The sequence below is a fragment of the Nerophis ophidion genome, linkage group LG27 (assembly GCF_033978795.1).
Source record: "Nerophis ophidion isolate RoL-2023_Sa linkage group LG27, RoL_Noph_v1.0, whole genome shotgun sequence".
Taxonomy (NCBI): domain Eukaryota; kingdom Metazoa; phylum Chordata; class Actinopteri; order Syngnathiformes; family Syngnathidae; genus Nerophis; species Nerophis ophidion.
Window position 1 is genome coordinate 26,709,194 of NC_084637.1, and position 25,598 is coordinate 26,734,791.

Below are 25,598 nucleotides of genomic sequence, written 5' to 3' on the forward strand. Positions count from 1 at the left end.
TGGTGGACGCGCGAAAATCTTTGGGACTAATGCAGATCCCAAATACACCAAGTATCAATAAGTAAGAAAAGTTGGTTTTGCATATTTTGCGAAACAAAATTCCATATAATAAAGGGGACATGTCCCCTGCACGTTTTCATTAGGCAGTTTTTGTCCCCCACACTATTGAATGAAGGCAAGTCAAACGCTTGTGCCGGGCGGAAAACCAGTGCCCAGACTGAACCCTGTCTTTAATACCACACACAAACTCATTTATTACATTTCCATGCACTAAATGAGTCTGATTTCTCAAATAAATTGGCTCAAATAATTTAGTTTAATAAGTGGCAGGGTGTTCTCAAAGAGGACATTAAATACTGTACGTGACATGTAGGGGTGTAACGGTACGTGTATTTGTATTGAACCGTTTCGGTACGGGGGTTCCGGTTCGGTGCAGAGGAGTACCGAACGAGTTTCACACGAACATATGCTAAAGTCTTAACAAGCTGCTCCGCTCTGTTCTGCCTCTGTCTGTACACAGCACCCTGCATTGTCCCGCCCACACAACCATCTGATTGGTTACAGACGAAGCCAATCAGCAGTGCGTATTCAGAGCGATGTAGTCAGCGATTTAGCATCGAGCAGATATGAGTTTAGCAGGGGAGAAACGGACTCTTCCCAAATTATACGAAACACTTCCTAGTCAACTAATTTCTAAACATCACTATGAGCCCGTTGACCTTCTAGAAACAAACTGCAACTCAGGTCGCTCGCAGTTCTGGCTTTAGGTGAAGGCTAGTTAGCTTTTAGCGTAACGTTAGCTCATTTTGCGGCGTGTGTGTGTGTGCGCGCGCGTGTGTTACAGACAGTGTTGACTGAGGTGTGTTGAAGCAGCAAAAAAGGACATTATATTAAATGAAGAGTTTCTGTCTGTGATAGTGTATATAATAATGTAAGTGTATCATAAAGCCTACATGAACTCCATGGTCTTCAGGGATGAATAGTCTCTCCTATTGCTATTGTGCTATTTTGTTCAGCTATAGTTACATGAATCATTAGTAATGTACAGCCTAGTTTTGAATGGCAGGGAGCCTGCTATCACATGTTGATAAAAAGATAACATTTACATAATAAAAGTCAACTACAGGCTACCCAAATGCTGTAATAAATTAAGCATGATGAGTTGATTTGAAACTGTTTAATGCTGCACTTTTTATATGTAGAAGAAAAGTTGTGTCATTTTATTTAATCAAAGCAACAATTTGAGGCAGTTTAATGTGGATTAACGTGGGCAGAATTATTATAGTGTTCCCAATGTTAAAAGGATCAAGCCATTGTTTACAAATTTGGTAAATAAATAACCAAAAAATTTATGTTTTGTTGTTTTCTTACTGTACCGAAAATGAACCGAACCGTGACCTCTAAACCGAAGTACGTACCGAACAGAAATTTTTGTGTATCGTTACACCCCTAGTGACATGTCACCAGCACATCGCTGCCGGAGGAAAGACCTCTAAACAGCCATATTTTGACAAAAACTTTTTTGTATACCCAATGAAATTATAAAGAGTAAAAATAATGGGCGGTATAGCTCGGTTGGCAGAGTGGCCGTGCCAGCAACTTAAGGGTTGCAGGTTCGATTCCCGCTTCCGCGATCCTAGTCACTGCCGTTGCGTCCTTGAGCAAGACACGTTACCCACCTGCTCCCAGTGCCACCCACACTGGTTTAAATGTAACTTAGATATTGGGTTTCACTATGTAAAGCACTTTGAGTCACTAGAGAAAAACGCTATATAAATATAATTCACTTCACATAAACTCTATGTTTAGTTAGTCCAGGGGTCACCAACCTTTTTGAAACCAAGAGCTACTTTTTGGGTACTGATTAAAGCGAAGGGCTACCAGTTTGATACACACTTAAATAAATTGCCAGAAATAGCCAATTTGCCCAATTTACCTTTAACTTTATGTTATTATTAATAATTAATGATATTTATCTTTGTGGAAACACTGATCATCTTAATGATTTCTCACAATAAATATATATTTTGATGACATGTTTTCCATAGGTTAAAATCAAATCTGCACTTTGTTAGAATATATAACAAATTGGACTAAGCTATATTTCTAACAAAAACAAATCATTATTTCTTCTAGATTTTCCAGAACAAAAATGTTAAAAGAAATTCAAGACTTTAAAATAAGATTTAAATTTGATTCTACAGATTTTCTAAATTTGCCAGAATACTTATTTTGAATTTTAATCATAGGTTTGAAGAAATATTTCACACATATTCTTTGTCGAAAAAACAGAAGCTAAAATAAAGAATTAAGTTATAATGTATTTATTATTCTTTACAATAAAAAAAACAAAAGTACTTGAACATTGATTTAAATTGTCAGGAAAGAAGAGGAAGGAATTTAAAAGGTAAAAAGGTATACAGGTATATGTTTAAAAATCCTAAAATCATGTTTAAGGTTGTATTTTTTCTCTAAAATTGTCTTTCTGAAAGTTATAAGAAGCAAAGTAAAAAAATAAAATAATTTATTTAAACAAGTGAAGACCAAGTCTTTAAAATATTTTCAAATTCTATTTGAGATTTGTGTCTCTTAGAATTAAAAATGTCAGGCAAGAGACCAGCTTGCTAGTAAATAAATACAATTCAAAAAATAGAGGCAGCTCACTGGTAAGTGCTGCTATTTGAGCTTTTTTTTTAAACAGGCCAGCGGGCGACTCATCTGGTCCTTAAAGGCTACCTGGTGCCCGTGGGCACCACGTTGGTGACCTCTGAGTTATTTAATAGACAACATTAATGTTTTGGTTTGAGGTTTAACTGAAAAATGACTGTTGGACATTTGTTTATGGTTCCCTTCTGTTCAAGAGGAACACTTGGAACAGGCTTAATTTGTGTGGTGGGTCTCACTTTTGGAGCTTCTCGCGATAGATGTAGCAGGCCATTGAATGGTTTCCAGGTTTACGTCAAGTCTAAAAGGCTGAACTAGTTCTTGTGAACTAAAATAACAGGCCATTAAATGGTTTCCAGGTTTACGTCAAGTCTAAAAGGCTGAACTAGTTCTTGTGAACTAAAATAACAGGCCATTAAATGGTTTCCAGGTTTACGTCAAGTCTAAAAGGCTGAACTAGTTTTTTGTGAACTAAAATAACATGCATTAGGAATGTGTTGCAGAACAAAACAGAGTAGTTAAAAGTGCTCCTGACGCAAGTTCTGACATCAATTATGCATCAACTGTGAAGTAGTGTCTATTTTTCTCCTCAATATAAATAGACTGTCACAGTGGCCGATGTCTTACTCTCGGGTGAATTTCAGAAACCTGTCGGGGGAATTGGTGCTCATAAAGTAAGATTCTGACACCACGACTCTTAAGTCAAACACTTCTGAATAGTCTGTTTTCAGACGGAATAACACACAAAAATCAGAGCTGTGTTGTTTGTAGATATAAATATAATCTTAGCTTTAGAAATTTTGAGGAGTTTTTGCTTGTCTTTTGGTGACCAAAAGTGGCATGAACTGATACAAGATCCCTGCTTCCATGGAGACCAGTGTGACTCTGCATCTTAACAGACTTGGTCATATACGAGCCGCCTCTTAATTATTCATTAGCTCCTCCAGAGGAATAGCAGCTCTCGCAACTTTGCCACCTTGTTGGGGTCAGTGCAGAGCAACCAGGAAAATGAAGGCTAACACCAGAGACTGACAAGCGCTGCCAGGAGCCAAAGCTACAAGGTCCAGTTAGGCTCATGCAAAGTTTTACTTCAGTGTCAGCAGAATCATTCAAAAGTTGACACTCACAGAGGGTCAGGCCATGAAGTTTCATGGAGAACTGCAATTTTTTTTGTGGAATTTTGCCTATCGTTCACAATCATTATGAGAGACATTTTTTTTTGTTTGGATTTTAAAGATAACAAAAACGCTTGGAAGATTCTCCTCACGAAATTCACCGTTGTAGTTTTTAAACAACTTCAAAACCCTCCAGAAACTTTTTCTGTACAGAATGCAAGTACATATATAATGTAGTAACAGAAATGTTCATAACAATATGTAATATGTACAATATACACACTGCAAGGATATATATAATGTAGTAACAGAAATGTTCATAACAATATGTAATATGTACAACACACACACTGCAAGGATATATATAATGTAGTAACAGACACCTTCATAACAATATGTAATATGTACAATATACACACTGCAAGTATATATATATATATATATATATATATATATATATATATATATATATATATATATATATATATATATATATATATATATATATATATATATATATATATATATATATATATGCATATGTCATAACAAACACCTTCATAACAATATGTAATATGTACAATATACACACTGCACCTGCACGTATGCAGTAACAGACACCTTCACAACAATATGTAATATGTACAATATACACTCTGCAAGTGCATATATTGTAGTAACAGACAACTTCATAACAATATGTAATATGTACAATAGACATACTGAAAGTATATATATAATGTAACAGACACCTTCATAACAATATGTAATGTTTTATATACACTGCAAGTGTATATATAATGTAGTAACATACACCTTTATAACGATATGTAATATGTACAATATACACACTGCAAGTAAATCTATAATGTAACCGACACGTTCATAAAAATATGTAATATGCACAATATACACGCTGCAAGTGTATACATATAATGTAGTAACAGACACCTTCATAACAATATGTACAATACACACGCTGCAAGTATATATATAACGTAGTAACATGCACCTTCATAACAATATGTAATATGCACAATATACAAACTGCAAGTTTATATATAATATAGTAACAGACACCTTCATAACAATATGTCATATGTACAATACAAACTGCAAGTATATATATCATGTAGTAACAGACACCTTCAAAACAATATGTAATATGTACAATATACACACTGCAAGTATATATATAATGTAGTAACAGACACCTTCATAACAATATGTAATATGTTTTATATACACTGCAAGTATACATAATGTAGTAACATACACATTTATAACAATATGTAATATGTACAATATACACACTGCAAGTATATATATATTGTAGTAACAGACACCTTCATAACAATATGTAATATGTTTTATATACACTGCAAGTATATATATAATGTAGTAACATACACATTTATAACAATATGTAATATGTACAATATACACACTGCAAGTAAATCTATAATGTAGTAACAGACACCATCATAACAATATGTAATATGTACAATATACAAACTGCAAGTAAATATATATAATGTAGTAACAGACACCTTCATAACAATATGTAATATGTACAATTTACACGCTGCAAGTGTATATATAGTGTAGTAACAGACACCATCATAACAATATGTAATATGCACAATAAATACACTGCAAGTATATATATAATGTAGTAACAGACACCTTCATAACAATATGTAATGTGTACAATATACAAACTGCAAGTGTATATATAATGTAGTAACAGACACCATCATAACAATACGTAATGTGTACAATTTACAAACTGCAAGTATATATATCATGTAGTAACAGACACCTTCATAACAATATGTCATATGTACAATACACACTGCAAGTATATATATCATGTAGTAACAGACACCTTCAAAACAATATGTAATATGTACAATATACAAACTGCAAGTATATATATCATGTAGTAACAGACACCTTCATATATATATTATATATGTAATGTAACAGACATGTTCATAACAATATGTAATATGTTCAATATTTACCGTCCATCAATCCATCCATCCATTTTCTACCGCTTATTCCCTTTGGGGTGGCGGGGGGCGCTGGTGCCTATCTCAGCTACAATCGGGCGAAGGGTGGGGTACACCCTAGACAAGTCGCCACCTCATCGCAGTGAATATTTACCGTATTTTGGTCATTTCAATCTATTCTGGGACTGATTTATTCCACGCACTAATTGCTGTTTCCATAGCAGCGCACGTCTGACTTCTGGCAACATGTGTGTTCCTACTTCCGTAATCAAACACGAGCCTGTTGTCCAATCATGGCGGACTTGGTAACAGACAACGAAGCCGACTATTTTGGTCAAATGAGGATTTACAACCTTATACTTTTGAAACTAAATATATTGCTGCTTATAGAAGCGAGAACAAAGGAAGAGTGAGACGGAAGCCGATAGAGGGGCATGTAAGCGATTTTGACGCTATAAATATGGAAATTGGAGACAGGCTATTTCGACATAAATGGATTGCTTACCCAAAATCAACAGGAAACGTCGCCGGTCAGCTGGACTAGACGGACAACTGTCCATCGAATGAGTCACTTTAGTATTGATCATTATACACGCAGCACGCCATATGTGGTATTACAACTACAGTACATACGCTGTCTGGCTAGCTGTGTACAAACAAAGCAATACTTTACAGATACTGTAATATGATTGTACAGGTTTTCACTCTGTACAGATTGGTGTCGTATCGCAGTGTTGTGCATGAAAAATTTAAATGTGTTTCCTGTTGTTGTAGAAGCTAGCTCATCTCATGCCGTAGTTAGCTTTTACAGCTAATACGGCATGAAGCACGGCGATGATTTACTACACTAAAAAGAGTTCCTTGGTGTTCGCTCTGACAAAAATAATGTTCGCTACAGCTTGGTTATTATACAGGTTACGGAACATTAATGAAGCATTGGTGACGGTTTTCGAATGCATTTTTAAAAGGTATTTACAGGTAGAATTGATTGCTCCCATTTGTATATGTTAGAAAGTGAAAACAACCAAAACAATTTGTTTTTTGGTCTCTCATAAGAATTGTGAACAATAAGCAAAATTCCAAAAAAAAGGGCGGTTCACTTTTAAAGGTGTATCCAGGGATACTAATTTACTTTTCAACTACACCACGCCTGAATTTTTGGGCTGAAAACAAAACTATGCTGTCACATCATGTCATGGGAATAGAAGTAAAGTAGGAGACGGCCCAATGGAAACATTTAAAGGGGAACATTATCACCAAACTTATGCAGGCGTCAATATATACCTAGATGTTGCAGAAAAAAGACCATGTATTTTTTTAAGCGATTTCCGAACTCTAAATGGGTGAATTTTGGCAAATTAAACGCCTTTCTGTTTATCGGTCTTTTAGCGATGACCTCAGAACGTGACGTCACCAAGGTAATACACCCGCCATTTTCATTTTCACATTACAAACACCGGGTCTCAGCTCTGTTACTTTCTGTTTTTTCGACTATTTTTTGGAACCTTGGAGACATCATGCCTCGTCGGTGTGTTGTCGGAGGGTGTAACAACACTAACAGGGAGGGATTCAAGTTGCACTACTGGCAAGAAATCTGCCGTCAGACCCCCCATTGAATTTGCCAGAGTGTCTGCACATGCTAAGGCAGACATGGCACAGAGATGTATGGATAACCTGCAGATGCATTTGCAACAATTAAGTCAACGAAATCACAAAGGTGAGTTTTGTTGATGTTGTTGACTTATGTGCTAATCAGACATATTTGGTCACGGCATGACTGCCAGCTAATCGATGCTAACATGCTACGCTAATCGATGCAAACATGCTATTTACGCTAACTGTATGCACATTTGAAACTAGATACCCACATTTAATGCGAAACAAACACTTACCAATCGACGGATTTAAGTTGCTCCAGTGTCACAAGATGCGAAAGTCCTGATCGTTTGGTCCGCACATTTTACCGGCGGTGCTAATAAGGCAGCCATGCTATGGGCCACTTCATTAGGTACACCCATGCTATGGCCGAATAGCGTCAATAGCTATTCGCTCAATAGCTTCAATTTCTTCTTCAATTTCGTTTTCGCTATCTGCCTCCATACACCGACCATCTGTTTCAATACATGCGTAATCTGTTGAATCGCTTAAGCCGCTGAAATCCGAGTCTGAATCCGAGCTAATGTCGCTATATTTTGCTGTGTTAACCGCAATGTTGTTTGTATTGGCAGCCCTGTATGACGTCACAGGGAAATGGACAGTCGTATCGCAAATAGCGAAAATCAAGAACTTTAAAGCTTTTTTTAGGGATATTCCGGGAGGTGTAAAATTTAGAAAAAAACTTTGAAAAATAAAACAAGCCACTGGGAACTGATTTTTGTTTTTAACCCTTTAGAAATTGTGATAATGTTCCCCTTTAAGAGAGATACTGGGCGTATAGGAACTGCATTCCTTAATTAGATTATTTTGCGATCTGGCGCGATCCAAAAATATTAATTGTTGGTCTTAAAAACTTGAGATGTAGTTGTATGAACAAAATGAGACATTGTTTTATTTAAAAAAAAAAAATAGGAACAACCCTTTTAATGAACTGCCAACACAGTAACTGTCTATTGGGTAATCTGAGTTTTCAAGCTGCAATAGTTCACCCCTATGCAGGCCTCTTGTTATCGGCAAGTCTGGCAGGTTTCTGTAGGCCTTGAGCTTGCTTACCGTAGTTCTGGATGTTAGGAATGTGTAACACGTCACACGTAAAGAGTCGGCAAACATACAGTACACAATGTCAGGTTAACGGTTCAACGTTCAAAGCTGGGGGGGAAAGCACACACTAATGTGCCACTCGAATGAAAGCAGAGCTTAAAGTTGAATGGTGTTATTAAAGCTACCGTGTATCACAAATAATGCAATCCTCCCTCAATGTTTTTATTTTGAACATGCTAAATGAAATCTATCACTTTGCAACATGCCTAAAAAAAACAGTAGGAAGAAGGAATTCCTACTTTAGTCCACAAGTGATGGCAGTTATAACACGGAGGACACATGTATTCATTTTCAAGAATATTGTGACATTTAGCTAGTTCTTGTAAAAAAAAAAAAAAATGAGAAGAATAAAAACGAGAGCAAATCAGTGCATTTTCAAGTGTAAGTGTTTTTTCTAGTCAGCACAGTAAACAGGAGCTCTTTACTTAAAGAAAGGCCAAGTGTTCCACATCCAACTTAGCCAAGTCCTCTGCCCACCGTCTACAATCCCGAATTTCCAATACCTGCACTGGCCTTGCTTCCATCCAATGATTTCTTTCCAGAGAGGCATGCCGCTAAAGCAAAGCTCCTTTACCCTAGGATTCATAATCCCAAGGGCTTCGGCAAAAAAATGCAGCTGAAAGAGCACTTTGTGAACCCAAGAGCGGTGGGTTGCATTGACAGAAATACTGGTCCTAGTTAATAAACATGTCCTTCAAATACCTGACACTAAGGTCTCAGAGCATAAACAAGCAACAATATCACATGTGCAGCCTTTGTATTAACAAATCCAAAACCTCTTCAAGGAATGTTTGCAACTTGCTCAAAAGTAAACATTTTTAAAACAAATAAACAATAACAACACCACCGGCTAGCTTACGTTACCATTACTGGTTTAACAGAACACAACATGCGGCTCAAGACTAGCACCACCCGAGTGGCTTCCTGGAGCTTTTTCAAAAAGATGAGTGAAAAAATATATTTTTTGTTTTAATATTGTTTCTGTATGAGGACAAACATGACACAAACCTTCCTAAATGTTAGAAAAATTCCACTGTTTATATGAAACAAGCCTCACTGATGAGAGTATTTGGCGAGCGCCGTTTCGTCCTATTAATTTCGCAGGTCCTTGAAGTCACTGTAGTTTGTTTGCATGTACAACTTTGTGTAAGACGTGTTTTACGCCACTCCTTTGTCTCATTTTGTCCACCAAACGTTTTATACTGTGCGTGAATGCACAGAGGTGAGCTTTGTTGAGGTTATTGACTTGTGTGCAGTGCTAACCAGGCATATTTGGTCAGTGCTCATTGACGCTAACATGGTATTTATTATTTTCAATATGCCTCGTTTGTAGGTATATTTGAGCTCATTTAATTTTCTTTACTTAAGTCCTTTGTGGATTTATCTATATTTTCATGTCTCATGACAAATGATCTGTATGTATGATTGGCTGCATTTCTGTGTTGTTTGTGGGCCATGTTGTTCCAGACCTCAGCAAACAATACCCAGCTTGCAATCCAGTAGAAGAAGACGGTCTGCAGTTTCCTTTAACTTGGACACAAACATCTATTATACCTTTGGCCATTCTAAGACAGTCATTTTCAGGAGTTAGCTCACCTTTGGAGAAGCCTCTGTTTTACTAATGTTTTCTAATGTTTTAAAAATGTGTAAAATAATAAATTTCAACATTTCTGTCAATGAAGATTTTCATCAGCTTGAGACAGTTATTTTGATAGTAGGCTAATAGAGCTATTATTGTCATGGCGCAAGCTCATACCGCTGCGCAATCCACAATGAGCCCAAGGGCTCATTGCTGCTGCTGCTGCAGCAATCAATCTTCTGCAATCAACGCACCTGTCGCTAATGAGAAGACCTGCCTCCATTTTAAAAACTAAAGATAAGGGTGAAGTTATAACACTGAAACGCCCACCGGAAGAGGTGCTCTAAGACATGGCTAGCTACCTAGTGGCTAAAGTCCAGCCCCAGTCGGAAGTGTTTTAGCTACTTCTAAAACACTAATCCTCGCCTCCATGGCGAAAAATAAAGTACGTTTCTTACAGGTATCATTCCTGCAGGACGAGGAATAGCTAAACATGCTTCAAAATGTAAACAAATGCCATTGGTGGATCAACACCTAACATCCACTGTAATGATATCAAGTACAGTAGTGTATCTAGTCTATACTACTATGATTACGTCGATATTTTTCGGCATCACAACATCTTTCATTTTGAAAACTAATTATATTATGTTTATAAACTCAGGACTTAGAATATGACCAATGTATGATCCTGTAACTACTTGGTATCGGAATCCTATTCAAATTTGTGGGATCATCCAAAACTAATGTAAAGCATCCAAACAACAGAAGAATAACTGACTATTACATTATAACAAAAGTGTAGATAGAACATTTTAAAAGAGAAAGTAAGCAGATTTTAACAGTTAATGAACAAGTAGATAAATGTTTTATTTTCTACAACTTGTCCTTAATAATTTGGACAAAATAATAGAATATAACACAATATGTCAGCAGCTAAATTAGGAACCTTTGTTTGCTTACTTAGCAATAACTGTATGTTCACTATTTTATTTAAGGACAAACTTGCAATAAGAAACATATTGTTTAATGTACCGTAAATTTTTTTGTTAAAATAAAGCCAATAACGCAATTGTTTGTGGTCCCCTTTACTCAAAAAAGTACCAAAGAGTATCCAAATTATTTTGGTACCGGTACCAGAAAATTGGTATCAGGACAAAACTAGTATACATATATTGTCTTACATAAGGATTTTGAATGATAAGAACATTAAAAAAAATAAAAAAGTTCCCCTTTAGTTTTGAAAAACACGTTCATAAGCAGGTGACTTACAAACAACATATAGTAAGGTGGTGCCGCAAAGAACCATATTCTCCTCTGATCAACCTGATTAATAGCCTGCTTTCATGTCCAGGTCATGCTGGTCTTGGCAAGGCAGCTACAACGCCCACCTAGGTACACATTGCATTCCAATGAAATGGGTTAAAGTTAAAGTTGATAGTCACACACATACTAGGTGTGGTAAAAATTGTCCTCTGCATTTGACCCAGCCCCTTGTTCACCGCCTGGGAGGTGAGGGGAGCAAGTGAGGTAACCATCATTGGTGATTTAACCCCCAATTCCAAACCTTGATGATGGGTCTCATTTTTATTGTCTTTGGTATGACTCGGCCGGGGTTTGAACTCACAAATCTACTGATCTCAAGGTGGACACTCTAACCCAGGGGTCAGGAACCTTTTTGGCTGAGAGAGCCATACAAGCTAAATATTTTAAAAAGTATTTCCGTGAGAGCCATGTAATATTTTTTTAAGACTGAATACAACTATATGCGAGCATTTTTAAGTAAGACCAACATTTTTAGTGTATAATAAGTCTCATATTCTTTTTAATAACATTGTTATTCCCAAGCTAACCAACAATAAATTAAATACTTCTTACCATTAATGCGACTTCTTGAACAGGTGCGGCACAAACCGGATGGATGGATTAAAATGCATGAGAATGTTTTAAATTTTGAACGTTATTTTTGACACTGTGATTACCAACGGAGTTATTCATTACTTACCGTATTAAGCAAAGTCAGCTAAGATTTACCTGAGAGCCAGATGCAGTCATCAAAAGAGCCACATCTGGCTCTAGAGCCATAGGTTCCCTACCCTGGCTCTAACCACTATCCCAATGAGTTAGTTCGTCTGCCTCATAATACGGAGGTCCTGGGTTTGATCCTGGGCTCAGGATCCCAATGACTGCGTGGGTTGGCAACACTAAACTGGCCCTAGTGTGTGAATGTTGTCTATCTGTGTTGGCCCTGCGATGAAGTGGCGACTTGTCCAGAATGTACCCTGCCTACTGCTCGAATGTGGCTGACATAGGCTCCAGCACCCCCCGCAACGCTGAAAGGGACAAGCGGTAGAAAATGATTTTAATTGCTTTTACCCTTTAAAATTGTTTTTAATCATATTTATTTTTATATTGTTTTTGTATTGGTATATATTTATTTATTTTGGGGTTTTTATTCAGTCATTGGTGGGGCATAATATTGTTTTTAATATTGTTTTTAACATGGCTGTGCAGCACTTTGGAAACGTTCTTGTTGTTTAAATCTGCTATATAAATAAAGTGGATTGGATTGGAAAATGGATGGATGTTTGTTTATTTACTACTAAAAGACAAGTTGTCTCGTATGTTCACTATTTTATTTAAGGAAAAACTTGCAATAAGAAACAGGTTTAATGTACCGTAAGATTTTTTTGTTAAAATGAAGCCAGTAATGCAATTTTTTTGGTCCTCTTTATTTAGAAAAGTACCGAAAAGTATTGAAATAATGTTGGTACCAGTACCGAAATATTGGTATCAGGACAACACTAATATACATATATATTGTCTTACATGAGGATTGTGAATGAAAGTGGGTTTCCCTTTATTTTACGAACACACGTTCATAAGCAAGTGACTTACTGCTAACATATAGTGAGGTGGTGCTGCAAAGAACCATATTCTCCTTTAATCAACCTGATTAATAGCCTGCTTTCAGGTCCAGGCCATGCTGGTGTTGGCAAGGCAGCTACAACGCCCACCTAGGCACACATTACATTCCAATGAAAAGGAACGGAGGCAGCACGGTGGTGGAAGGGTTCATGCGTCTGCCTCACAATTAGGGCTGGGCGATATGGCCTTTTTTAATATCTCAATTTTTCTAGGCCTCGATATATATCGCGTAAAATTTTGCCTTGGCCTTGAATGAACACTTGATGCATATAATCACAGCAGTATGATGATTCTATGTGTCTACATTAAAATATTCTTGTTCATACTGCACACATACCAATCCGTTATTTATAAGTTCAAATGTATAAAAATTTTCAGACATTGTGTTTTTAAAAAACAATGGAAATTTTGTTTCGAGTAAAGAACAACAGCCTTCCAGGTTGTATTCTCAGGCTATTTCATTTAAAAAAAAGTCTGCGGGCTATAGAGCGTTTTCCGTTCGGGCTCCAGTACTCTGGAATGCCCTCCCGGTAACAGTTCGAGATGCTACCTCAGTAGAAGCATTTAAGTCTCACCTTAAAACTCATCTGTATACTTTAGCCTTTAAATAGACCTCCTTTTTAGACCAGTTGATCTGCCGCTTCTTTTCTTTCTCCTATGTCCCCCCCCTCCCTTGTGGAGGGGGTCCGGTCCGATGACCATGGATGAAGTACTGGCTGTCCAGAGTCGAGACCCAGGGTGGACCGCTCATCGGGACCCAGGATGGACCGCTCGCCTGTATCGATTGGGGACATCTCTACGCTGCTGATCCGCCTCCGCTTGAGATGGTCTCCTGTGGACGGGACTCTCGCTGCTGTCTTGCATCCGCTTTGAACTGAACTCTCGCGGCTGTGTTGGAGCCACTATGGATTGAACTTTCACAGTATCATGTTAGACCCGCTCGACATCCATTGCTTTCGGTCCCCTAGAGGGGGGCGGGGGGGGTTGCCCACATCTGAGGTCCTCTCCAAGGTTTCTCATAGTCAGCATTGTCACTGGCGTCCCACTGGATGTGAATTCTCCCTGCCCACTGGGTGTGAGTTTTCCTTGCCCTTTTGTGGGTTCTTCCGAGGATGTTGTAGTCGTGATGATTTGTGCAGTCGTGATTTGGGGCTATATAAATAAACATTGATTGATTGATTGATTGATTGATTGATTGAAGAGGAGAGAACTATAATTTACGGGGGATATCGATTTTTGAAATAGGTAAAGTGAGAACAAATATAAAATACCAATGTATTACAGTTTTAGGAGTTAAATGGTGGAACAAGCTCAGTGATGAGCTGAAGACATGCACTTCTTTGGTAGGGTTTAAGAAAACATTGAAAGGTGAAATAATTGAAAATTATAAAATGTAGTAACAATTACTTTAATCCCATTGATTTTTTTTTTAACGTTGATGTTCCAGGCAATCTAATCTTCAGTGAAGGTATAGGACAGGCAAATATAAGCTTTGGCTTCAGCCTATTCCTTTTTTGGTCATTCTTTTTCTTTTCTTTCGTGTGTAAATGTGCATAATTGTATATATATAACATGTACTGTAAAACTGATCACACAAAATGGTTGATTGATTTGATTGATTATATGACCAAAATAAACGTATTTCATTCATTCATTAATATATGCTCATTTTAAACTTTCATGCACAATTAAGTCAATTTACCAAAACTGTATTTATTAAACAGTTATTAAGCAGTGGCACAAACATCCATGTCATTTCCAAAACAGAAAGTGCAAGATTGTCAGAGACATTTTAAGTGTCAAATAAAAATGAGCTGCATGTTAGGAAATCAAATAGTATTCGTCCTTCGCTATGTGGTAGGTTACTGAGGACGTTATTAAATTCCGTTGACTATTTTTTTCATAGGGTGTTGATCTAGAAATGTTTGCCTCGGCATTTTGATGGTGTGGGCGTATGGCACCGAATGGAGATGTTGATGTGCGGAGTAAGCACTCTTCATTCTCTCGCAGGGGACTTTTCTAATGATGCTATATATTAGCAGTAATTATACTTTTTATAGCAACGATTTTGCCGCATGCTTGACAAATTACGGTTGTCTGTTCGACATCTTTCCACTTGAAGCCAAACCACTGCCAGACAATGGACCCCCTGCTGTGTTTCTCTCGTATCACCACTCGCACGGCTCCGCTAGCATCACAGGTAATTTTACCCGTGCTGCTACCTCTCTGCTCCGCGAGGGCGTATACGTATGTGACGTATGACATGACAGTATGTGACGTGTGTGTAAGAAGGTGCGCTTTCTGTCTGTGAGAAGGAGAGACAGGAAAGAGCGAGAAGAGCCTGTAATGTAATGCCCGCAGCTAAAAGCAACTGTGTGAGAATGTATACTCGAATATCACGATATAGTCATTTTCTATATCGCACAGAGACAAACTCGTGACATATCGTGTATGTCGATATATCGCCCAGACCTACTCACAATACGAAGGTCCTGGGTTCGAGTGGAGTTTGCATGACTACATGGGTTCCCTCCGGGTACTCCGGCTTCCTCCCACCTCCAAAGACACGCACCTGGGGATAGGTTGATTGGCAACACTAAATTGGCCCTAGTGTGTGAATTTGAACTTTTTTGATTTGGCTTTTACCAGATATTCTCATTACCTGATACCTGATATTACCTGATATATTTCCCCTAAAGGGAGGGGGTTACCCACATCTGTGGTCCTCTCCAAGGTTTCTCATAGTCATTCACATTGTCATCCCACTGGGTTGTGAGTTTTTCCTTGCCCTTATGTGGGATCTGAACCGAGGATGTCGTTATGGCTTGTGCAGCCCTTTGAGACAGTTGTGATTTAGGGCTAGATAAGTAAACATTGATTGAGATTGATTGATATATTAATTATTTTATTGAAGGCATTTGTATTTTACTTTTTATTCTATTAGTTATGCAATATTTTATTCAGTTATATTTAATTATTTATTTATTGTATACATATATATATTTTTTTACTAATCTCCATATGTCTTACTTGTATTTTATTATTTATCTGTACACATTGGTCTTACTATTTTACAAGTTTTATCAATTTTATTTTCCAACGTTCCTCAGATGAGCCATCTGCCTCAGGGGTTACCTGAGGCATGCAATTATTAGTCCATATAGTTGCATATGTATGTTGTGTGTGTTTGTGTGTGTGTGTGTGTGTGTGTGTGTGTCCATGCGTGTGTATGTGATAATGGGGAATATGGATCACCAGGGCATTGTTTTTAACTTTGTAAAGCACTTTGCATTGCATTTATTTTACGTATGAAAAGCGCTATATAAATAAAGCTTGATTTGATTTGATTTTAATGCACTATGGAAGAGGGGTTAGTGCGTCTGCCTCACAATACAAAGGTCCTGGGTTCGATCCTGGACTCGGAATCTTTCTGTGTGGAGTTTGCATGTTTGCCCGTGATTGTGTGGGTTCCCTCCGGGTACTCCAGCTTCCTCCCTCCTCCAAAGACATGCACCTGGGGATAGGTTTAATGGCAACACTAAATTGGCCCTAGTGTGTGAATGTGAGTGTGAATGTTGTCTGCCTATCTGTGTTGGCCCTGCAATGAGGTTGTGTCTTGTCCAGGGTGTAGCCCGCCTTCCGCCCGAATGCAACTGACCCCGAACGGGACAAGCGGTAGAAATGGATGGATGGATGGATAGAATCATCATACTGCTGTGATTATATGCATCAAGTGTTAATTGAAGGCTAAGGCAAAATATCGAGATATATATCGTTTATCGTGACATGGCCTAAAAATATCGAGATATTAAAAAAAAAAGGCCTAGAGTAGGGCGTACGCCGCCTTCCGCCTGAATGCAGCTGAAATAGGCTCCGGCGACCCCAAGAGGGAACAAGCGGTAGAAAATGAATGGATGGAAATTGAACGGGAGTTATTTGTTTATGTGCAAAAATGCAGGTTATGGGTTTAGAAGAAGGTACGTCGGTACTTGGGCGCTTAAAGGCCTACTGAAACCCACTACTACCGACCACAAAGTCTGATAGTTTATATATCAATGATGAAATATTAACATTGCAACACATGCCAATACGGCCTTTTTAGTTTACTAAATTGCGATTTGAAATTTCCCGGGAGGTATTCTGTTGAAAACGTTGCGGAATGATGACGCTTATGTTGACGCGTGCTAGTGAGGTTATTGGTTGGAGCGGACATGTTCTCCCAGCACCACTTACGGCTAAAAGTCGTCTGTTTTCATCGCATAATTACACAGTATTTTGGACATCTGTGTTGCTGAATCTTTTGCAATTTGTTCAATTAATAATGGAGACTATAAAGAAGAATGCTGTTGGTGGAAAGCGGTGTATTGCAGCTGCCTTTAGCAGCCAAAACACAGCCGGTGTTTCCTTATTTGTTGTGAAGCTTTAACACAGAGCGGTCAAGCGAACATGTTTCTCTACGTCAACCAGCAAGTTTTTGTATGGGAAAATTGTGATATTAAGTCGGCTCTTACCGGAGACTTGAATGGATTATGCGACCTCCTCCTGTAAGCCGTCAAAAAGGCAGCTGTGATCTTGGCTCCTCCATTGGCTTCTCTGAGAGACACTGGTGTTCAACGCAGCCCTCCGACTTTCAGGTATGACTTTATAATCTCACTAAAACACTATTAACACAATAAGCAGTTAAAGGATTTTCCGGATGATCCTAGTAAATGTGTCTAATAACATCTGAATCACTCACACTGTCGTCACCTTTCCTTTTTTTTTTTTTTTAGTGCTTCACACTAACTTTCCTCATCCACGAATCTTTCATCCTCGCTCAAATTAATGGGGAACTCGTCACTTTCTCGGTCCGAATTGCACTTGCTGCTGGTGGCTATGATTATAAACAATGTGAGGATGTGAGGAGCCCTACAACCGGTGACTTCACGCGCATATCGTCTGCTACTTCCGGTACAGGCAAGGCTTTTTTATTAGTGACCAAAAGTTGCAAACTTTATCGTCGATGTTCTCTACTAAATCCTTTCAGCAAAAATTAGGATAGGCTCCAGCACCCCCTGCAACCCCAAAAGGGACAAGCGGTAGAAATTAGTTGGATGGATGGAAGTTACACGCACCTTCGACGAACATAAATCAATCAATCAATCAATGTTTATTTATATAGCTATAAATCACAAATGTCTCAAAGGACTGTACAAACCACTACGACTACGACCTCCTCGGAAGAACCCACATAAGGGCAAGGAAAACTCACACCAAGATCAAGTATGACACATAGAATGGACCTGCTATCCCCGTTTAAATAAGAAAATATCATTTCAGTAGGCCTTTAATGTTGTCTGTGTTGGCCCTGCCGTGAGATAACGACTTGTCCAAGGCGTAATCTGCCTTCCGCCCGAATGCAGCTGAAATAGGTTCAGGCGACCCCAAGAGGGAACAAGCGGTAGCAAATGAATGGCTGGAAATGGAACAGGAGTTATTTTTTTATGTGCAAAAATGCAGGTTATGGGTTTAGAACTGTGATTCTTAACCTGGGTTCAAACAAACCCTAGGGGTTTGGTGAGTCGGCCGCAGGGGTTCGGCGGAGGTCAAAACACAATGTCAATACAAATTTCTCCCTATCGGCATATTACGGATACGGCAACAGCTGAATGATTTGCATGGATGTAAATTGTTGGGAGTTTATGCACTGTGTTGGTTTTGTTGTTCGAACAAGGTGATGTTCATGCACGGTTCATTTTGTGCACCAGTAAAAAAAAAAAAACATGGTAACACTTTAATATGGGGAACATATTTAACATTAATTAGTTGCTTATTAACATGCAAATTAGTAACATATTGGCTCTTAACTAATCATTAGGTACTAATTAATGCCTTATTCGGCATGGCCTTATTATAACCCTAACCCTCTAACCCTGACCCTAACCAAATAACTCTAAATTAAGTCTTTATCACTAAGAATATGTTCCCCTGGTGTCCAAATGACTCTAAATTAGGGCTTTGTTGCTTAGAATATGTTCCCCTATACTAAAGTTTTACCAAAAACATACAACATTGTCTTGAATTTGAAATTTTCTATTTTTATTTTTCACTAAAGAAGGGTTCGGTGAGTGCGCATATGAAACTGTTGGGTTCGGTACCTCCAACAAGGTTAAGAACCACTGCTCTAGTGCAGTGGTTCTCATCCTTTTTTCAGTGATGTACCCCCTGTGGACATTTTTTTAAATTCAATTCAAGTACCCCCTAATCGGAGCAAAGCATTTTTTGTTGAAAAAAGTAGATAAAGAAGTAAAATACAGCACTATGTCATCAGTTTCTGATTTATTAAATTGTATAACAGTGCAAAATATTGCTCATTCTTGAACTATTTGGAAAAAAAGATATAAAAATGACTACAAAGTTGTTGAAAAATAAATAATTGATTCAATTATAAATAAAGATTTCCACACATAGAAGTAATCATCAATTTAAAACCAGAAAATGTTTTACTTTCAGTGGTACTTCGATTTTCATACGCATAATTCGACAATACATTTTGACACTTTTTGCATAGCATCACTTGATAAATAAGATCTAAACAGTGGACATTTATTAATGAAAGTATGGAGATGCTGCTGGTGGTGTGTTTGACGAAGAAAGTCCACTCTCCAAGTTAAATGCTGTACATGATTATTGGGGCGGTATAGTTCGGTTGGTTGAGTGGCCTTGCCAGCAACTTGAGGATTCCAGGTTCGATCCCTGCTTCTGCTATCCTAGTCACTGCCGTTGTGTCCTTGGGCAAGACACTTTACCCACCTGCTCCCAGTGCCACCCACACTGGTTTAAATGTAACTTAGATATTAGGTTTCACTATGTAAAAAGCGCTTTGAGTCACTAGAGCAGTGGTTCTCAACCTTTTTTCAGTGATGTACCCCTTGTGAACATTTTTTTAATTCAAGTACCCCCTAATCAGAGCAAAGCATTTTTGGTTGAAAAAAAGAGATAGAAAAGTAGAATACAGCACTATGTTATCAGTTTCTGATTTATTAAATTGTATAACAGTGCAAAATATTGCTCATGTGTAGTGGTCTTTCTTGAACTATTTGGAAAAAATGATATAAAAATAACTAAAAACTTGTTGAAAAATAAACAAGTGATTCAATTATAAATAAAGATTTCTACACATAGAAGTAATCATCAACTTAAAGTGCCCTCTTTGGGGATTGTAAAAGAGATCCATCTGGAATTCTAAACATTTCTTCACAAAAAAAAAAATTCTTTCAATAATCAATCAATATTTATTAAACATGTCCACAAAAAATCTAGCTGTCAACACTGAATATTGCATTGTTGCATTTCTTTTCACAGTTTATGAACTTAGATTCATATTTTGTTGAAATATTATTCAATAAACATATTTATAACGGATTTTTGAATTGTTACTACTTTTACAATATTTTTAAAAAATCTCACGTACCCCTTGGCATACCTTCAAGTACCCCCAGGGGTACGCGTACCCCCATTTGAGAACCACTGCTCTAGTGTGTGAATGTGAGTGTGAATGTTGTCTGTCTATCTGTGTTGGCCTTGCGATAAGATGGCCACTTGTCCAGGGTGTACCCCGCCTTCCGCCCGATTATAGCTGAAATATGCACCAGCGCCCCCCGCGATCACAAAAGGGAATAAACGGTAGATAATGGATGGATGGATAGATAATCTGGGCCTCACGGTAGAAGAGGGGTTAGTGCGTTTGCCTCACAATACGAAGTTCCCGCAGTCCTGGGTTCAAATCCAGGCTCGGGATCTTTCTGTGAGCAGTTTGCATGTTCTCCCCGTGAATGCGTGGGTTCCCTCCGGGTACTCCGGCTTCCTCCCACTTCCAAAGACATGCACCTGGGGATAGGTTGATTGGCAACACTAAATTGGCCCTTGTCTTTGAATGTGAGTGTGAATGTTGTCTGTCTATCTGTGTTGGCCCTGCAATAAGAAGGCGACTTGTCCAGGGTGTACCCTGCCTTCCGCCCGATTGTAGCTGAAATAGGCGCCAGCACCCCCCGCGACCCCAAAACGGAATAAGCGGTAGGAAATGGATGGATCCCCACTTCCAAACACATGCACCTGGGGATAGGTTGATTGGCAACATTAAATTGGCCCTAGTGTTTGAATGTTGTCTGTCTATCTGTGTTGGCCCTGCGATGAGATGGCGACTTGTCCAGGGTGTACCCGCCTTCCGCCCGATTGTAGCTGAGATAGGCGCCAGCGCCCCTCGCGACCCCCAAAGGGAATAAGCGGTAGAAAATGGATGGATCCCCACTTCCAAAGACATGCACCTGGGGATAAGTTGATTGGCAACACTAAATTGGCCCTAGTGTTTGAATGTGAGTGTGAATGTTGTCTATCTGTGTTGGCCCTGCGATGAGGTGGCGACTTGTCCAGGGTGTACGTCGCCTTCCGCCCGATTGTAGCTGAGATAGGCGCCAGCCCCCCTCGCGACCCCCAACGGGAATAAGCGGTAGAAAATGGATGGATCCCCACTTCCAAAGACATGCACCTGGGGATAAGTTGATTGGCAACACTAAATTGGCCCTAGTGTGTGAATGTTGTCTGTCTATCTGTGTTGGCCCTGCGATGAGATGGCGACTTGTCCAGGGTGTACCCCGCCTTCCGTCCGATTGTAGCTGAGATAGGCGCCAGCGCCCCCCGCTACCCCAAAAGGGAATAAGCGGTAGAAAATGGATGGATGGATAGATAATCTGGGCTTCACGGTGGAAGAGGGGTTAGTGCGTCTGCCTCACAATACGAAGTTCCTGCAGTCCTGGGTTCAAATCCAGGCTCGGGATCTTTCTGTGTGGAGTTTGCATGTTCTCCCCGTGAATGCGTGGGTTCCCTCCGGGTACTCCGGCTTCCTCCCACTTCCAAAGACATGCACCTGGGGATAGGTTGATTGGCAACACTAAATCGGCCCTAGTGTGTGAATGTGAGTGTGAATGTTGTCTCGTCTATCTGTGTTGGCCCTGCGATAAGGTGAAGACTTGTCCAGGGTGTACACTGCCTTCCGCCCGATTGTAGCTGAAATAGGCGCCAGCGCCCCCCGCGACCACAAAAGGGAATAAGCGGTAGAAAATGGATGGATCCCCACTTCCAAAGACATGCACCTGGGGATAGGTTGATTGGCAAAACTAACTTGGCCCTAGTGTGTGAATGTGAGTGTGAATGTTGTCTGTCTATCTGTGTTGGCCTTGCGATTTGGTGGCGACTTGTCCAGGGTGTACCCCGCCTTCCGCCCGATTGTAGCTGAGATAGGCGCCAGCGCCCCCCGCAACCCCGAAAGGGAAAAAGTGGTAGAAAAATGGATGGATCCCCACTTCCAAAGACATGCACCTGGGGATAGGTTGATTGGCAACACTAAATTGGCCCTAGTGTGTGAATGTTGTCTGTCTGTCTGTGTGTGTTGGCCCTGCAATAAGGTGGCGACTTGTCCAGGGTGTACCTCGCCTTCCGCCCGATTGTAGCTGAAATAGGCGCCAACGCCACCCGCAACCCCAAAAGGGAATAAGCGGTAGAAAATGGATGGATCCCCACTTCCAAAGACATGCACCTGGGGATAGGTTGATTGGCAACACTAAATTGGCCCTAGTGTGTGAATGTTGTCTGTCTGTCTGTGTTGGCCCTGCAATAAGATGGCGACTTGTCCAGGGTGTACCCTGCCTTCCGCCGAATTGTAGCTGAAATAGGCGCCAGCGCACCCCGTGACCCTAAAAGGGAATATGCGGTAGAAAAATGGATGGATCCCCACTTCCAAAGACATGCACCTGGGGATAGGTTGATTGGCAACACTAAATTGGCCCTAGTGTTTGAAAGTTGTCTGTCTATCCGTGTTGGCCCTGTGATGGGGGCGGCATAGCTCAGTTGGTAGAGTGGCCATGCCAGCAACTTGAGGGTTGTAGGTTCGATTCCCGCTTCCGCCATCCTAGTCACTGCCGTTGTGTCCTTGGGCAAGACACTTTACCCACCTGCTCCCAGTGCCACCCACACTGGTTTAAATGTAACTTAGATATTGGGTTTCACTATGTAAAGCGCTTTGAGTCACTCGAGAAAAGCGCTATATAAATATAATTCACATGAGATGGCGACTTGTCCAGGGTGTACCCTGCCTTCCGCCCGATTGTAGCTGAAATAGGCGCCAGCGCCCCCCGCGACCCTCAAAGGGAATAAGCGGTAGAAAATGGATGGATCCCCACTTCCAAAGACATGCACCTGGGGATAGGTTGATTGGCAACACTAAATTGGCCCTAGTGTGTGAATGTTGTCTGTCTATCTGTGTTGGCCCTGCGATGAGGTGGCGACTTGTCCAGGGTGTACCCGCCTTCCGCCCGATTGTAGCTGAGATAGGCGCCAGCGACCCCAAAGGGGAATAAGTGGTAGAAAATGGATGGATGCCCACTTCCAAAGACATGCACCTGGGGATAGGTTGATTGGCAACACTAAATTGCTTTCCTCCTCTCCAAGGTTCTCATAGTCATCATTGTCACCGACGTCCCACTGGGTGTGAGTTTTCCTTGCCCTTATGTGGGCCTACCGAGGATGTCGTGGTGGTTTGTGCAGCCCTTTGAGACACTAGTGATTTAGGGCTATATAAGTAAATATTGATTGATTGATTGATTGATAAATTGGCCCTAGTGTTTGAATGTGAGTGTGAATGTTGTCTATCTGTGTTGGCCCTGCGATGAGGAGGCGACTTGTCCAGGGTGTACCCCGCCATCCGCCCGATTGCAGCTGAGATAGGCGCCAGCGCCCCCCGCAACCCCAAAAGGGAATAAGTGGTAGAAAAATGGATGGATCCCCACTTCCAAAGACATGCACCTGGTGATAGGTTGATTGGCAAAACTAAATTGGCCCTAGTGTGTGAATGTTGTCTGTCTATCTGTGTTGGCCCTGCGATGAGGTAGCGACTTGTCCAGGGTGTACGCCGCCTTCCGCCCGATTGTAGCTGAGATGGGCACCAGCACCCCGACCCCAAAAGGGAATACGCGGTAGGAAATGGATGGATGGATAGATAATCTCCCACGGCACATCGGACTGTATGTGTTTTTCAACCACCGCGGCACGGTGGTTGAAAAACACTGTTTTAGAGCATGCGCACTAAGACCTTACCTGCGGCTGAGCATGCAAATGTTTACCTGTGTTGCTAACATGCTAAGCTAACTAATACACCTGCTGTGTTAAAAAAAAATACTAAAAAAATAAACAACGGTATTTGTTATTAGAAGTGGCGGTAAAAACGAGATTGTATTGTATACAAGCACGGCGGCTCGGTGAGCCCGCCTCGTACGGAGGCTCATAGCCGAAAAGCGCGTAAGCTACCCCCGGTTGGACGACGTCTGGGGGGGCTTCCAGTTGGCCTCGCTTCGACCACCACCACTCATTCCGGGGCGAGAACAAGAATCCCCGCCACGACATGTCAACAAGCGCGGGGGGGAGGAAGGAGCCGCGACTGTACCCTAACGCGCGTCACGTTAACTCACCCCTTGTGTGCCTCTCTCTGCCGGGGAGTCAAAGTGGACGCAGGCGGTAAAAGGAGGTCTCCTCCATGCGGGAAGAAGAAGAAGTAGTCCCGCTACAGCGCGCCAGCCTCCCTGTTTGCACTGCCCACCCACCAGCAGAAAGCGAGGCAAGGCACCAACTGCATCTTCCCTCACCCTAGAAAAAGCGAACAAAAGCCCACGCAAAATACCACCTTCATTACAACATTAAAAAAAGACATTTTCTGAATTAAAATGTACATTATATTGTTGTATACTATTTTTTTTATTATTCATGCTCTGTGCGTGTGAGCGATTTTCGACGCAAAAGCGCAGACCAAAGATCACGATGATCTCTAAACGGGCGTCCTTTCAATGAAACCCTTGTGTTTACTGCCCCCTACCGGTAGATAGTCGCACACACTGCCATATTGCACCAAGGGGGAGGTCAGAGCGAGCCTAATAAATCCATCCATCCATTTTCTACCGCTTGTCCCGTTCGGGGTCGCGGGGGGTCGCCCTATTTTGTATTTTGTTATCAAAATACAATTAAATATGAAAAGTCTAAAAATATTAAGTAAATCAACAATAATTTATAATGGTGCTTACAGCTGAGATAGGCTCCACCCCCCGCGACCCTAAAAGGGACAAGCGGTAGAAAATTGGATGGATGGATGGAAGTTACACGCACCTTGGATGAAAATAAATAAGATTTTTGTGGCTATCAGGAAAAACAAAAGTCCATAAAAGAAAAACAGCACTAAATCCAATTTTATGACAATATTTGATTGAAAATATTTCATTGAAAATCAACACTTTTTTGTTTGTTTTGGAATCTGTTATACATAATAAAAATCGAAAAAAGGCTCAATTTTTTTTTTTTTAATTTGCGTTTCAAAATTAATAATAATACAATAATAATAATACAATCGATTTATTAGGATAGGCTCCAACCCCCCGCAAACCCAAAAGGGACAAGCGGTAGAAAATTGGATGGATGGATGGAAGTTACACGCACCTTGGATGAAAATAAATAAGATTT

The 25,598-nt window shown here is 40.0% G+C and overlaps 1 protein-coding gene across 1 annotated transcript in view; it reads right to left on the minus strand.

The window, feature by feature from the left end:
- Positions 1 to 24,718, minus strand: part of mgat5 (alpha-1,6-mannosylglycoprotein 6-beta-N-acetylglucosaminyltransferase) — a 235,233-nt gene extending 210,515 nt beyond the window's left edge. Inside the window, exon 1 of the mRNA XM_061889592.1 lies at positions 24,560 to 24,718. The gene's annotated coding sequence lies outside the window, so the exon portion shown is untranslated. The remainder of the gene's footprint in view (positions 1 to 24,559) is intronic.
- Positions 24,719 to 25,598: the final 880 nt, after the last annotated feature.